The sequence below is a fragment of the Acanthochromis polyacanthus genome, chromosome 23 (assembly GCF_021347895.1).
Source record: "Acanthochromis polyacanthus isolate Apoly-LR-REF ecotype Palm Island chromosome 23, KAUST_Apoly_ChrSc, whole genome shotgun sequence".
NCBI classification, from domain to species: Eukaryota; Metazoa; Chordata; class Actinopteri; family Pomacentridae; genus Acanthochromis; species Acanthochromis polyacanthus.
The window spans coordinates 5,124,853-5,140,239 of record NC_067135.1 but is presented as its reverse complement, the minus strand read 5'-3'; positions in this window follow the sequence as shown (position 1 = coordinate 5,140,239).

The following is a 15,387-nucleotide window of genomic DNA, read 5'->3' as shown; positions in this document are numbered from 1 at the left end:
GTAGAGCTGCTGGTGGATAGTAGATGACTGTAGTTCTCTGCAAATCACACCTATGAATGGGTTTTAGAATGAAACTGTGATGTGGGATTGGGCTACTGTTAATAAAAAGCTGAAATTTTTAAGTTTCCTAATAAAAATGGATTCAAGTATTAATTGTGTTTCAATAAAAATGTTAAAATACACGTATTTATAGGGATTCTAGCAGTGTAAATCAGTTAATGCACAAGCAGTTCAGTGATATCCTCGCAGAAATAAAAGCCGAAGCCGTCTTTGTCTGAGACTGACGCCAGAAAGAGTGAAACATGTGGCTGAACAAGAGCCTGAGACCTTTTAAAATGCAGCCTCGAGACCAAAACTAATACTCCAACACCACTGTGTGCCGTTTGCATGTCTGCGTGGGTTTTTCTCCAGGCGCTCCCTCTTCCTCCCACAGTCCAAACACATGCATTTTACTTTAATCGGTGAGTCTAAATCGACTCTACTGGCAGTGACTGATCACCTGTCTCTCCCTGTTAGCCTTGTGATGCATTCATAAACACAGCTGCAAGAGGCAAAACATCCACAAAAAATACCTTGCTACTGTGACTTTTAACAACAACGACGAAAAGAAACATAGAACTTTGAGATCCAGACTAATCCAGGCACCATGTTGGGAGATTTAAAGAATTAATGAAGTTGCTGCTGTGCCATTTTTGCCAATGACACGCAGCCTTTCTCTATAAATCTGCTGATGAGTGATGACTACAGGTGTGACTACAGGTTAGAATTTTGCTTACTACAAGATGTTCTGGGCTGCTCGTCATCCCACACAGAATCAGTGCTGACATTTCGATGGAGCGCTGGGTCATAGAATTACACTGTAGATGATCAGAAACACACTAAAAGGGGGGTTTGATGCGACAAAAACGTGTAGCAGAACAGAAAAAGGCCACATTTACATTCTGTGTGCGCGTGCCGCATACCAAAATGTGCACCACAATTGCACTGTGCCGCCCAATCAGCACACTCACAGCTATCTCAGCGCAAACAGTCGGAGAATTACTCGACAGGTGCAGGCACAAATATGTAGACTCGTACTGAGGAAAACGGCATTAAAACTATGCTTGCACTGGCACTGGAGTTGCGCCAACTGGAAAGTAGAGCCAAGTTGTTTATTTCAACTAGATTGCTGCAAAGCAAACATATTTCAAAAAGAAATTAAATTGAGACTGCATTATATTTTTGATCAAAATTGTCAGTTTTTAAATTTGGCAAGTTGTAAATACGTTGACATTTAACAAGCCATAAAAATGATCACTGATTAACATCTTCCATAGACTGTTTTAAATATCTGCACAGTGTCTATTGGTTGAAGGTACAGCATTATTCAGCTTTTAAAGAAATGCCAGCTATCAGGTGAAGCTAGAGTATTGCCACCTTCCTAAAATAATGGATCATAACTCAGTCACTGATGTTATTTCCATAATTCAGGGCTCATCCCCCATTGATAAGTGATGAGGACTACGATAATACAGGGATCTTGACGCTGTTCCTCGTTGTGCTTCCAACTGAAGCTTCAAAATGGAACGAGTCTCAGAGTGTCCAACTCACTTCTTTGCTCTACACTTGGTCTCCCATAAAGAACCATTACACCCTGGCTGAGCAAAGACATGACTGACCATGAGGAAGAAGCGGAAGTGCTGCCATCTGAGTGACATTGTCAATTGTTAGTATTTTCTACAGCTTTTTTGTGTTTTCTGAAAAGCCTGAAAAAAACGACACAGGCCATTATTTTAAGAGAGTGTTGGAATAAGCAGGATTTTGCAATCATACAACCAAAAAGAAACTCACCCTCTTCCTCCAGGGCTTCCTGCTCGCCCACTCCTCCAGAACACATCGGCACACACTGCCCGAGCACAGCTGCAGGGAGGTGGAGCAAGGCACATTCAAACTACACCATAACTCATAACCCCTCAATCCACAAAACAAACCAAACCAGAAAATCAGCATCTGGTTTCCAGCAGAAAAAGAGCAACCATGGTGTCACTTTGACTCCCACAGTTGCCGCCAGCATGGAAAAGCCCTTCTAACTTTGGCTTGGGTTTGTTTTATCCAAACTTTTATTTGGTCAGAACTTTTTCCACTATGGCCTTTCTTTTCTTCTTGTGGATCTGGCTGGTTTAGGCGGAACTGAAACATGGAAGACCGGTACACAGTTAGGGTTAGGTTCACCGTCCAGTCATCTCATGTGAATCAAGACTGGATGGGATTTTTACAGGCCTGTGATGGACTTTTTCATTACAGTGTTAGAGTTCTTGTTTTATGGATTGCTTTTATGGATTGAAATGTAAGGAAAATGTCAACAAAAATAACAAAAATGCTCTGGGAATACTTTGTACACTCTACCTTCAAGGATGACCAGAGTGCTTCTGTCACCTAAATTTAACAATAGTGGTTTTATCATCTAACAATGTGACCAAAGTAAGGGTAAACAAGGGCCTCTGTATAAATTTAAAACCGGAACGGTGATGGCACTGACATCTCAAGAACTCCAGAAGAAGCAGTCGGAGGTACTGCAATGTCAAGGCCTTATTTAAAAAATGTGTTTCAATCACCTTTTATCAAATTTTCAGTCCTCAGTATGCTACCATATTCCACTTCAGCCAAGCGTGATGATATTCTCTTCTATTTCAGCAATTTTTAATAAAAATGTACCTAGTATTTTCACTGTGGAAATTGAAAATGTGCCTAAAAGAAAGAAGGAGAGAAAGAAAACTTAGCCAGGATAGATAAATGGGGCAGGAGCTGCAGAAAGGGCCAAAACTACAAGATAAGAGAGGACAGAAAGACAAAAGGCCTGCCAAAAATAAACACCCATCCATTGCATCAAACACACACACACACTCTGTCAAAAGGTGGAAGTGGGCCAACATGCTTGGTGGCCAGGTTGACCCCTTGTCTTGCTCAGGTGTCTATCAGCTGAGACAGGGAGGGAGGCAGAGGGGGCGAAAGAGGAGGAGGACGGAGGGGAGGAGGAGGCAACAGACTGCCAGATCGCTGTGTGGCAGAGCAGTGTGGCCTCTGGCACTGTCACAACTGCTGCCACTGCTGCTTCTGTTGTTGTTGCTGTCAGACGACGACAGGACAGAGAAAAACAGAGAAAAAACGAGAGGGTCAGGTTAGGGAGGACAGTGGCGCTGATTGGAAAGGCTACCAAAATATCTTATTCAAGTAGAAATGCTGTCACCCGGATTCTCTTAATTAGAAGGGAATTGTCCGTGGAAAGGCTTCAGGACGTACTTCTTGACTTTATTTTAGCAACCATATGCACCCGTAACTCCCAAAGTGTCTTCTCAGCAAACTGTCTTGTCGACTCCTTGCTGGAATCTCTATGCTGAACACGGATGAATGTTTGATAAAGACTGTCTGAATGAATGCAGTTCGCTTTTTACGACCTGCTCTGTATCATTTTTTGCACCTCAGTCTTGCACTGGCCAGAACAAACGGAGAACTTAGTGAATTTCCTTTTCACTCTCACTGAATATAGACGGTTTTTGAATTGAGTTAATAAAAAAGCTATAATTTGACTCTTTCCTTTTGGGTTGGTTACATTCAGTATCTATGTGTTAAACAAACAGGCCTCCAGTCACAGTAACAGAGCTTCTGTAAATCCAAATTGGATTAAGTTTGGAGTGTACTGTACTCCACCACCAGACTAACAACTCAAAAAGAAGTGCTGGTATCCCTGCCTCATCCCTCAATCCTCTAGTCTCTAATTCTAAGGCTGGGCTCTCTCTGCTGTGTGGCTTCAGTCATAATCCACACTCTCACAGCTTCAGAGACACATCTTTACACAGAAGTATGGACACAAACTGTAAAATACATGAGAAACACAACCAAGGGCTTTATGTTGAATTTAGCAGTGAAATTGTAGACTCAACACCCAAAACGAGGATTAACCAACTAACCAACAATCAGAAAATGTGGATCAATTCAGTGTATAGGAAACTATGTAGACTGACTGTACAATGCAGATCCCTAAGGAGGAAAACACGCAGCTTAAGTGAGTAAAGAATTTAAAGAGTGTTTTAGTTTGCACAGTTCTATTGCTGTCAAGGTTATTGTAGAGGTTGTTGCCAGTGAGATCACTTGAGAAAGATGCATAAACTTCTCCTGGTCTAACTAAAGTTTGCAAGAAGACCTGAAGATTTGGTGCATCAATAGATAATTTGGAAAACACATTTTTTGTCCTTATCTGAAAGAAGATAGTGTTATTAGAGCAACACTTTACAACGGTGTACACAAAATCGAGAGCAGTTAACAAGCAATGAGCAAGGAACAAAACAGTCAGCTGCCACATTAATAAAGCATTAGGTAATGATTAGTCACAAATAACTGTAAAACAACGCACTGGCCGATGTCTCCATTAGTGGTTCCTGATTAACTATGAATGAGGCAGCGAGCAGCCTCCACGGTCAAGCTGAAAGTCAACATTTATCGGTGAAAATGGAGCTCAGAGGAAACACAAAAGACTAGTTTCCTCTCAAACCAACTTAATTAATTTGGTATCAGATACACGGGCGTCAGTTTGTTTTTAAAAGTGGGGGGGGGCGGAGACAACAGCACTTTGAGAAAATGTTGAAGAACAGCGGCAAAATGCCACAAGCTGGGCTCGAACTCACAACCACCGTACCAAAGGCGGAGGAATAAGCTGTTAAACTATCACTACATAGGGATAGAAGGGTCTGTGGGCCGCTATAGTACTAATTCTCCCGGGCCGAAATTTTGCCCCTGCACGCCTCTGGTCGGAGCTTCCACTTGGCACAGGCGCAAATTTAGCATCTGCGCGTTTTTTTTTTGGTTTTTTTAACCTCACGAAGGTGTGCTGCATGTCTGTGCAACTCTCGGCCGAGTGCGGATGGTGCGTTCAGGAGCGTCAGAATTTTCTATACTACTGAAAATAACTGGGTTTACAACGGCTTACATGTCAAGAATTTGAATGTGTTGGAGACAAAATGACCCCTGACAAAAAGTGGGGGGGACACGTCCCCACCGTCCCCCCCTAAACTGACGCCTATGATCAGATAATCCTTAAATAATGACGCATTGCTGACACAATATGCAGAAGAAAATGCTTTTGACATTTTCTCCTTAATGGAAATTAAAAGCACCTGTTTATATGATGTGTATATTTTCTATGATAAAGACAATTCCAGCTCTTCAATGTGGTACAAAAATACAATGACAGTACATTGGACATCACTTAGCTATACACAAACGTTACATACATTATGCAAACCTTACAGACATCCATGAGTCAGGTACATTTTATACTGAGCCTCTTGCTTTGCTGTACACTATTTGGATTGCATTAAGATGGTTTTAGGGATGTGGAGACAAAAAACAGTGGAATTTCAAATAGGATCGCCCATGTACTCACTATAGTTTGTCTGAGATTCTTTTTTGTATACTGAATAATGTATTTATTTTTCTTCTGTTTTTTTTCCTACAATTTCTAATTTCCTTAGAAAGCGGAACAATTCCAGGACAATTATTTGGTTATTTATCGTATTTTCCAAAAATACACATGTGAATTTGTAGTGTGTTGTGTCATTTAACATACATGTCAAAGTAATTTTAAATGTTTTCTTCATTTGGAGAAAAAGTATTGTTTGTAGGTTTTATGATTCTACAGAAAAATGCTTTAAAAGTACAAAAACAATTTCATGAGTCAAGCATCTGTAGATTTGATGTTGATATAAAATGATATGGAACATGCAACGTTCTGCCTAAAATGCCACATCACACCTTTGCCGCCATAAAAAACAAGAAATCCCACATTAAGTTCTGCGCATATCAAAGCTATAAATGCACAAAGGCACCCACACATATGTGGGGGGGACGTTTACATCGCTGTTAGTCCAATTAGCTGTATTCACACTTGGCTAGTTAGCAGTGTATGCCTGTTCCATCTGTTTATGTATCACAACTTTGTGTTTCTCATACCAGCTTTCACAGGTCATTTAGTTTGCCAGAAGGGAGTCAGGCTTTCGCAAATTCCTCAAACAACTCTATTGTCATTGTATTATTGTAGAAAACTCCTCTGACAGAGGTTATGTGGTTATAAAGGTGCGTGATGCAGCTGTTCCAAGCGATGACGATGACATTTTCCCGTGCTGGCTCCTGTGCGAGTTGCAGCTGCTGTGGAAGTGAATATTTCCATGGCTTGACATGAGGTGGCTATTTTTAGCAAGAGGACATTTGATGATTTGATGAGGATTTCAGTGTCAACACAGCTTTTCTTCTCCAGGAGAGATGACATAGAGCTAATCCTGCGGTGACACAGACAGACAGCGAGAGAGTTTCATCCTAGAGGAATGGCACAGTCCAAACTCATCACACATGTCCACAAACACACTCGCTCACTCACACAGACACGCACATAACTAATGATTACCGCAGAAATGGTTTAATTAAATGCCATAATCACAATTAGATTGACAGATACAGACATTCCCACACACCCGTGTATGCACACACGTTACTGTACACACACACAGTTCCACCCTATCTGCATGTTAACAGACTGACAATTTACTCAGTAATAGAGGCATTAAAAATATTTGTGCAGCCTGATTGGACTGTCAGATTTAGCAGCTTTGTTTACATTAGAGCTGAGAATGTAAAGAGGTAATCTTAGAGCAACTTTGTCTCACTCTTGAGAGATAGCTATCAATTAAGCGATGTCGCTAATGTATCATTATTTTTCTCTTTGTTTTCAGGAAGCTTTTAATTACAAATGTAGGTCATTCAGTTTAGTAATTCATGACTATTCTGATAAAGCAAATATTACTCTTGTTATTATAGGAGGAGTGGGTAGGAGGAGAGTTAATGTATGCCAACGTTGACAGTTATGTTTCACAAGACTCTCCTAAGTTCATAGTTTAATGGAAATATGATGTACGGTAGTCAGCACTGGGAGCAGAACTTTTAGGAAAAAATGGTCTGTAGTCCATATTCCATCCATATTTTGCCTAAAGCAGCTGTATAATCAATATTTTATACTACCTGAATTTGAAGGAGATGCTTGTTTAAAACCCACGTGCGGTTTCCCTCAGTTCTGCAGAGCTCTTCAGCATCTCTCAGCTCGTTGTTTGGTCCTCTCGCCCATCAGTTTACTGTTTTCATTAACTCTCACCACTCTCAGAGTTTGTTTTTTTGGCCACAACCAGCATTATTTTCCCAGTAAAAACTCCATAAAAAAACACACTGCCAACCACCAAATGGCAGGCAAAGAAAGCAACTTGCTGGCAAACATGGTAAGCAGCCAAATATTTTCCAAAGAAGTCAGCAGAGGCGAAATTAGATCAGTTAGAAACTGAGAGTGAATATTGGACTTGCATCTATCAGGTGGTCAGAAATATGAATGCTAATGTTGATCCATATCTGCTGTCGTGTCAGTGTTGTGTTTACAGCTTGTGGCAAAAAAAACAAAAAAAAAATCCAACAGTCATTACAGCCTTGACTACAGGCCCATTTTAGGGTGTTTCGCTCCTTGGTACTAATAATTTTACTAGTCAAGTTCAGTAGTTTTTCCACCAGCAGCTGGATGTTCGCAGGCAGCACTCTCACAAGCCCTTATCATAACCCCAAACATAACAGTCAGTGCTGTGTGCATCTGTGTATGCAGCTGACTGGAAAGTCGGAGAGAGTTGCGGGTGTGAGCCTGCAGCTATAACTGAAGTGCTGTTGCAGGCACTGGAAATGTAAAACACATCTCTTTTGTGTGCCACAGGAACATTTCCTAGAGCTACCGTAAAAGCTTTTATGAACCAGAGTCCGAGCTTGAATCGCTACCGTGTTCAACACAGAGACAGTCAGAAGGAGAAAATGGCCAATTATTTGAAAAAGTTGTAGATTAGGTTATTACTGTAGACTGTAAAGAGATAAGGAAGCTACATGTTAGCAGCTGAGCTTCAGGCAGTGGAGTGTAGCTTAGACACTTTATTAGTTGGATTGATCAAACATTTTTTCTTTTTTTTCTTTTTTAATCATCACGGCCACAGGTAGGCTGAGGCCATTCAATCGGCTATTTTGTTACAGCCAACTGTGATGTGGAGCTTTGATAGCAGTGACCGCCGTGTTCAAGTTCTTTCCATCTATCTTTCCTTTGATGAGATTCTGTCGGTTGTTTGTGAATTTTACATGAGGTTTAGTTGAGCTATCACGGCACATTCTGTCAGTGTTAACAGATACCGCAAGTGCAAATCTATTTTTTTTGTACCTCACCTCAGGTCTGTGGAAGATAAGTGATAAGAGGTTTTCTTACGGGAAAAAAAAAACCTTCTGTCCTCACATTCAAAATGATCGATGATATTTGGCAAAGCAGCAGAACTGAAGCTACAGCCTGCAGAATTTTCTAACTTTGGTACATACATTCATTTCTGTTCTCACAAGCGTTACAATATACAACAGAAGTGAGAGCAATGCTGTGCAATGTCATTATAATGCATTATAAAGAGGACAAGATAAATTTGTTTGGCTGAGATGGGGTCCAAGATGTTTGGTGTAAACATGACAAGGACTACCACAGTGAATGCATGGTCCATACAGTGAAGCACTAAGGTGGCAGTGTTTGAATATGGGGCTGCATGAGTTGCTGGGGAAATTTATTTGCAGATGAAACCACGAATTCCTGTGGATATACCAAAATACTGGATGGCAAGATGACTCCAAGCCTGCAGACACTTGGCAAAAGTGTAATATTCCAGCATGACAGTGTTTCAGACCACACTGCCAATATCACACAAGAGTTTCTAAAGAAGGAAAAAAGTCAAAAATGATGACCTGACCATGAATGCCAACTTATTTGAATCCAACAGAACACCTTTGGGGTATTTTAAAGAAAGACTTAGAGCAGCACAACCCCTCTAGCAAAGAGCAGCCGGGAAAAGAAAGGTCTCTGAGGATTGGCAGAACATCTCTCCAGAAGTTTAGTTTTCTCCATTTAGTGGATTCTGTCATTAGAAATAAAGGTGGACATGCAAAGTACTGGCAAAAATAATATGTTTGAATCTCAGCAGTGAAAGGTGTACTCATAGTTGCATTGGGTTTTCACTCAATGCAACTATCAAACTATTAGCTTTCAGTTTTACAGAAGAAGAAATATCCTGCAGTTCAATCCAGAAAAAAACGATTACAATTTTGAATCATGTGACATTTAAGTGATATTGCACAGGGGTGTACTGTCTTCTGTTGCATACTGTAATTAAGGAAACTAAGTAGCAAATTGTTAAAGATAACCACAGTAATCACAAACACCAATATGAGTCACTAAATAATAAGTTACAGCTCAAGTCAGATCTACAGTTGAAGAGGAATTCCAGACATGGCTCCATTGGGCGCTTTGGCCGTCTGTACACGTGCCACACTGTTTGCACACATGACTGCATTTGTCCACCTGTCTGTCCCTGTGTTCACTGTGTCAGCTGGCCTACCTCCATTACACTGTGACTGTTCATCAAAGCCCTGCTCCCAGGCAACCTTGTCGCCTGGCAACACGAGCGAGGTTCACCAAGGGGAGACTTCAACCGGGCGCGAAGGGAGAGAAAACAGAAGGAGAAAAAAAGGACAGAACGCGCTCTAGCTCCACCTCCAGCTTTTTTAGCTTTTGCGCCACCATGCCTATATTTGCTTCGAGAAAATTAGCCACTCAGAACCTACAGGTTGGTGGCATGGCTCGTAATCGTACAAGCCAGGCAGGTGAGGCGTCATTTTGTTTGCGGCCCGCGGTTCAATATCAGTATCGCACAGCCAATTATTAAATCTACCTCCATATAGATATAGGACTACAGTCACACTGTCACCCTCCGTCGCCCGCCACCATATGCACATGCGTCCATACTGGAGGCGCGGTGATCGAATGTGAAATGCGTCTTCATTTTAGAGCTGTTACACCGTAGAGCTGCAATTACCCACTGATGCCTGCTTACCGCCAGGCAATCAACACTCCATTAGCCCCTCCACACTCAGCCCTAAGACACACATATGCACTGACACCCACAGACACACACATGGCCAGGCAGACACATGTACACACAAACGCACACTCTCCCTCGCAGCAACCGCGATTCTGGAGGGGACACAAATCATTACTGACTGCTGTGGCTGTTTTTTCCCCGTTTTTTTCCTTTTTTTTGTTGAGCTTGTTTTTCTGTCTCTTCCAGCATATTTTCTTTTCCCATCCCTAAAATCGTGCTGCTTCCGTAGCTTCTGGTTCCTAAAGGAACAGAGACTTTTTCCATTTTTAACATATCCTAGCGGAGGAAACTGATCATGTAATACTTCGCCTGAGGTACAGTAGAGAGTAAATGTGTTATTCATGGCCAAAGGCATTTCTATCATGTTAAGTGGAAAATCTGCAGCAGAGAGGTGACTGGGATGCAGGTGGTGCTGAAATGAACACAAACAGACACACACACACACACACACACACACACATTGAAACATGTTTATGAATCATTGCACAGTAGCACAGACGATACAGTACAAACAGACAGTCAAAAATAGGGAGGTAAATGCGTAAATCTGCTTCCCTGCTTAAAATAGTACGCCTCTGCAGGGAGCAATGTTATGCATTCCAGTTCACAGCTTTCAACCGATATGTATTCCTGATTGCTTGTTTTCTCTTAACGTTGTAATCCAGTTGAGCAGGCAGGCAGCCACCAAGTATATATTCCACCCAAAGCACATATTACTTTTGTGCTCAGACCTGCCGCCCTTCAGACACTCAAGGCGAGAAGCAGGCTGTCCTTCACTTTGCCTTCTTTTAATTGCCGTTCTTTTGGGGATCTGGGAACAAACATTCAGCTCAAAGTGTCATTATTCACACTGATGACTCATAGACAAGGAGAGTTTTCCTGTCTGAGCACAGACTGAGGGGAAACGCTCTCCCATATGGTAGCGTATCTGTGTGGTAAATCACAAAAATACATTAAGCAGACATACATGAACAGCGAAGCATGGCATTAGCATCACTATGTTATCATTTTTTAATGTACGGTAACTGAGAGGACGCTCGGTTCTTTGTGCTGCGTAGACTTTATATAAGGAATGCCTTTGAAATCATTCGTCATACTTGTTGAATCAGTCGGAAAGGATGGTGCTTAAGACGCTCTTTGTTGCTTTAAACGACGTCTCCATTAGCTGTGACTGTGCAGGTCAAAAGAATTCAATAAATGTATACTGTAATGGGTGAAATCTTTCTTTTAATACGAAGCTTCAATCCTCCTTCCTCCAAAATGACCTTTGTGAAAGCGTAGAGCGAAAGGGCCGACACATCTGCTTCTGAAAACAACTTGCACTGAAAAGTCTCCTTCCTAAAAAACAAATTAAAAGCAAGCAAGCAGAGAAATAACTCCTGAAATGTTTTCTTTTATGAAATGTCTGCTTAAAGCATCGCGGCTTGTTCACATATGTTGACTTAACATTACAGTGTGAGATAAGTAATGGTGCTTGCCTGCACTGAAAAGTTAATGGTCTCCTTCCAGAGACAAACTAAATGCTGTTTGTTTCCCCCTGTGGTAGACATGTTTGTGGTTCAGGTATTTATTTGGATATTCACTCAACCTTACAGAAGTGGTGCTTGGCAAATGATATTCCTGTAAAGTCTCCACAGTGAATTGATGCAAATATCTGAAATGTAGCCTTCAGTGTGCAGTATGCTAATTCAGACATGCTAGACTGTAGTCGGCGTGTTTAGCTCATGAAGAAGAGCACACAGGTTAATTTGGATTAATGGTGCGACTGTGCTCCATGTTAAATACAGGTCAAAATGATTGAGCTGGAGAGCCAACAGATTATCTTTGGCGTTGAGAACTGGTGTCATGCAAGTATGGCTGCAGAAATAGACGGCAAACTAGAGGAAGTATTGGAAGTAGAATGAATGTAGGGAGTGACATCTGCACAGAAAAAAGAAAAAATGTAAAAAGCTGTTTCTCTTTCACATGGTGAAACACTGGCAAATTGTTATTGTTGTTTTTTTGAATAATATTTAGAGCTTCTTCATGCTGAGCTTTGTGGTGTTAATTTAAATGGTGATGTTACCTTGCCGCAACAATTGCAAGACATTGCAAACACAGTGCCTGTTTTCGGTCAACATCATCCTTTCTGTTGCCAAATTACTTCTGTACAACTGACACTGTGCTCATTTCTATGTGCTTATGGGTCAACAAACTCCTTGTCTTGTAAAAAAAACAGTTTTTTAAAACTCCAGGTGTCCACGAACTCTTAAATTGGTGTAAATTTTGTTCTGTCAGAGAGACTTCTCTTGTAGATTAGTCATGGAAAATGAGAACTGTGGGATGCATCATGCAGTGTGAGTATCATGCAGTGTCGATGCAGAAACAATATATTCTGTAGCCCTACATCAAACACATGTATTAAAATTTCACAACATCAACTCCACCCAGCTTCAGTGCCTCAGGTGTTTTATCTTTTGGACTAAGGGAGTCTCTTTTGGTGACCCAGACTTTCAGAACCAGCCTTCAAGTCAACATCAAGAAGAATGCAGTAGGAATTGGGAACTAAGACGAGAAATATATTCTTAAGTAACTCTCTATTGACCCCACAGTGTCTGTGCCAGCTAATAATGGGTTAGAATAAAGGTAGTATTACATTTAGTTCTCAATCTATGCAGATCACTGAAAAAATACTCTCTTGTGCAGTGATAAATACGCACACAGGATTGCAACCAAACAGCGCTTGACATGAAGAGCTCTGACTGTCGAGTCCCTTTCCTTTTATTCCTGAACTTATCTTTAAAAAGATGCCAGCTTTAATGCAGTAGAAGCCTTTAAAATGTGTTGTTTCTTTTCCATTGCAGAGAGGTTATGCTGTCACAGTGATTATCACGTTGCAGACGTTGTTGCCTTGTGACAGTATTTGCACAATGTACATAATGTAGATGAAGCCCCGCTACTAACACAACAGGAAAGTAACGGAGAGAGAAAAGTCTGAGTAGCCACAGATCATGAGCAGTATTTGAATACAGGCATTGCAATTATAAGACGAGCCTTTGTCCACTGTGCAAGCAAGATGAGGTTTCTTTAATCTTATTGGTTTTAAATGTCCTGCTCTCTTCAGCCAATCATTCTGTTTAAAAGCTCGAGCTGTTCGCTGACCTCAGTTGGAGGGTTTAGTTTTAACAACTGTGTTATCTTTCCTTTCCTTGTGTACTCTTCTCTTCTTGGTTCTTGGTGTATTGAGCTGATAGCTACAAGTTCATTCATTGAATTTTGGGCCAGCCACTCTTTAATATGTCCTTCCATTGGGGCAGGTATTGTCAAGAACGCAAAACTCATCTTGATACCCCTGAAACACCTTCAGCCACTTGGAGGCAGAAAGAGAAGAAATTCGAGCGTCCACTAACTGATATTTTTTCCTATCCTTGCTCTCAGTTGTCCTGCACATTTTAGCCAGGTAAAAAAAAAAAAAAAAGCAGCAGCGTGGATAGGTATCTCTTACAACCAGCAATAAAGAGAAACTCAGAGTCAACAAAAGTTCAAGTTGCTGCTGTGAAAGTTTCTGATTAAATGAGTTGTGCCGAAGTATTGCCTTCAGTTTGTTACCAACTACTTTTATTTTTTCAAAAAAAACTTTCCCTCTGCAACTGATGTAGTGAATTTAATGTTGTATATTAACGTGTTTTTGTGCTTCACTTTAATACAACTAAAACACATTTTCCCCCACCAAAGCTATTCTCCTGTCTCTCATTATTTCTGCAACATCGTCAGCAGGCGTACCTGTGAACTACAGAATCAGGCGCTACAAAATACAAAGAGAGAATGCATTTTGGCAAGAAAAACTTTTTTGTTTATTTGTGAACGTGGCTCTACCACATTTCACAATAAGTGCCCTACTGTGTGCAGTTCTTGCTGTGTCTTCTTTCCACTGCATCAAATCAATGGTCCACTGATTCCCTGCAGAGCTGAAGTAGTCAGCACACTTTTTCAGCCAAATGAACTTAAAAAGGAAGTGGTAAACAACAGCACATATGATTTGCAGAGGACAAATATTTTAATCTTTTATTAGAAAGAAGAAAATTTTTAAATAATATTAAACTTGTACACAACTTACATATTTTCAGTTGATGTTGCCTCATTATAATTAAAGACACATTAACAATATCTAGAATATATTTCTGATTAATTTAATGTATTTTCATTGAAAAAAAATGCCTTTCTTTAAAAAAAAGAACATTTCTAAGCAACCCTAAACTTTTCAACACTAGTGTGTGTATATAGATATAATTTTTTAACCCCTAATGGAGGCACTTTGCATCCAAATTCACATCCCTTCTTCTCGATTGGAGTGCTCCCAAAATATGATTGCAGTGAAGTGTAGGACATGTTTAATGAAACCTCATTATTTGACCTTTCTAACAATGTCACATGCTTGTGCAGTGATGTGTTGGCGAGAAAAAAATAATGGAAAATGTGAACATATGTACGCAATGATGCACCTGGTTTGCCATGTCTGCAAAGCATAATGAACAAAATAATAACATTTATTTCCATTGGTTGTGATTGTTTCCAGATTCCAAGCAATCTCCTCAACACATTTATGACTAATAGTGACAATTTGTAGTGAGATACATGTAGAAACATACGTTCATAATACTAAATGTTTCCCATGCTGTGAAGTCCAATATAGAAAATCTGCAAGCATCAGTGTATCAAAAGATGGACACAATATAAAAATGCAATATATATTATGTATGGCTTGTCCTTGTAATGGCTGATATAAGAGTTTTGGAAGCTTAACATTATTTTGGAGCAAAGCCACCAAAGTTTTTAAGCATTTCTTTTTACCAGATGTTACTTGTGATTCTATACATGCATTTTTAATGTCACACAGTGACCACTGAATTGCAGTTATGGTTCTCTTGTCATTCATTTAGACAGAGGTGTCATCTTATTAGCTCGACATAACTGCCCAGGGGTGTTACCAGCATGCTGAGTGGTGAGAGTTGCCTGTAAGGAAATTAGCTATGCTACCTCAGAAGATAATGTAATTTTATAAATCGAACACAATTCAATCCATCAACAGTACAAATTCAGTTCTCACATTATCAGAAATGAAAGCCGTCTTGTTTCCTGTTTCCCACAAATCTCGCTTGCTTCCCTCCCTTCTCGGTCTCTTCCATTCTTCTCAGTGACACTAGCAATGTGAATAATTACCCATAGTACAGAGAATGGAAAACAAAAACAAAAACAGAAAGGAAAAAGAAAAACGGGGAAAAAATCTCCTACACAAACATCTTATAAAGCACCATCCTGTCAAAAATGAGCCGCATTCCCGATTGCCGTTTTCGATCTGTATGTCAGTGTATTCCTGAAAGTAGTAATT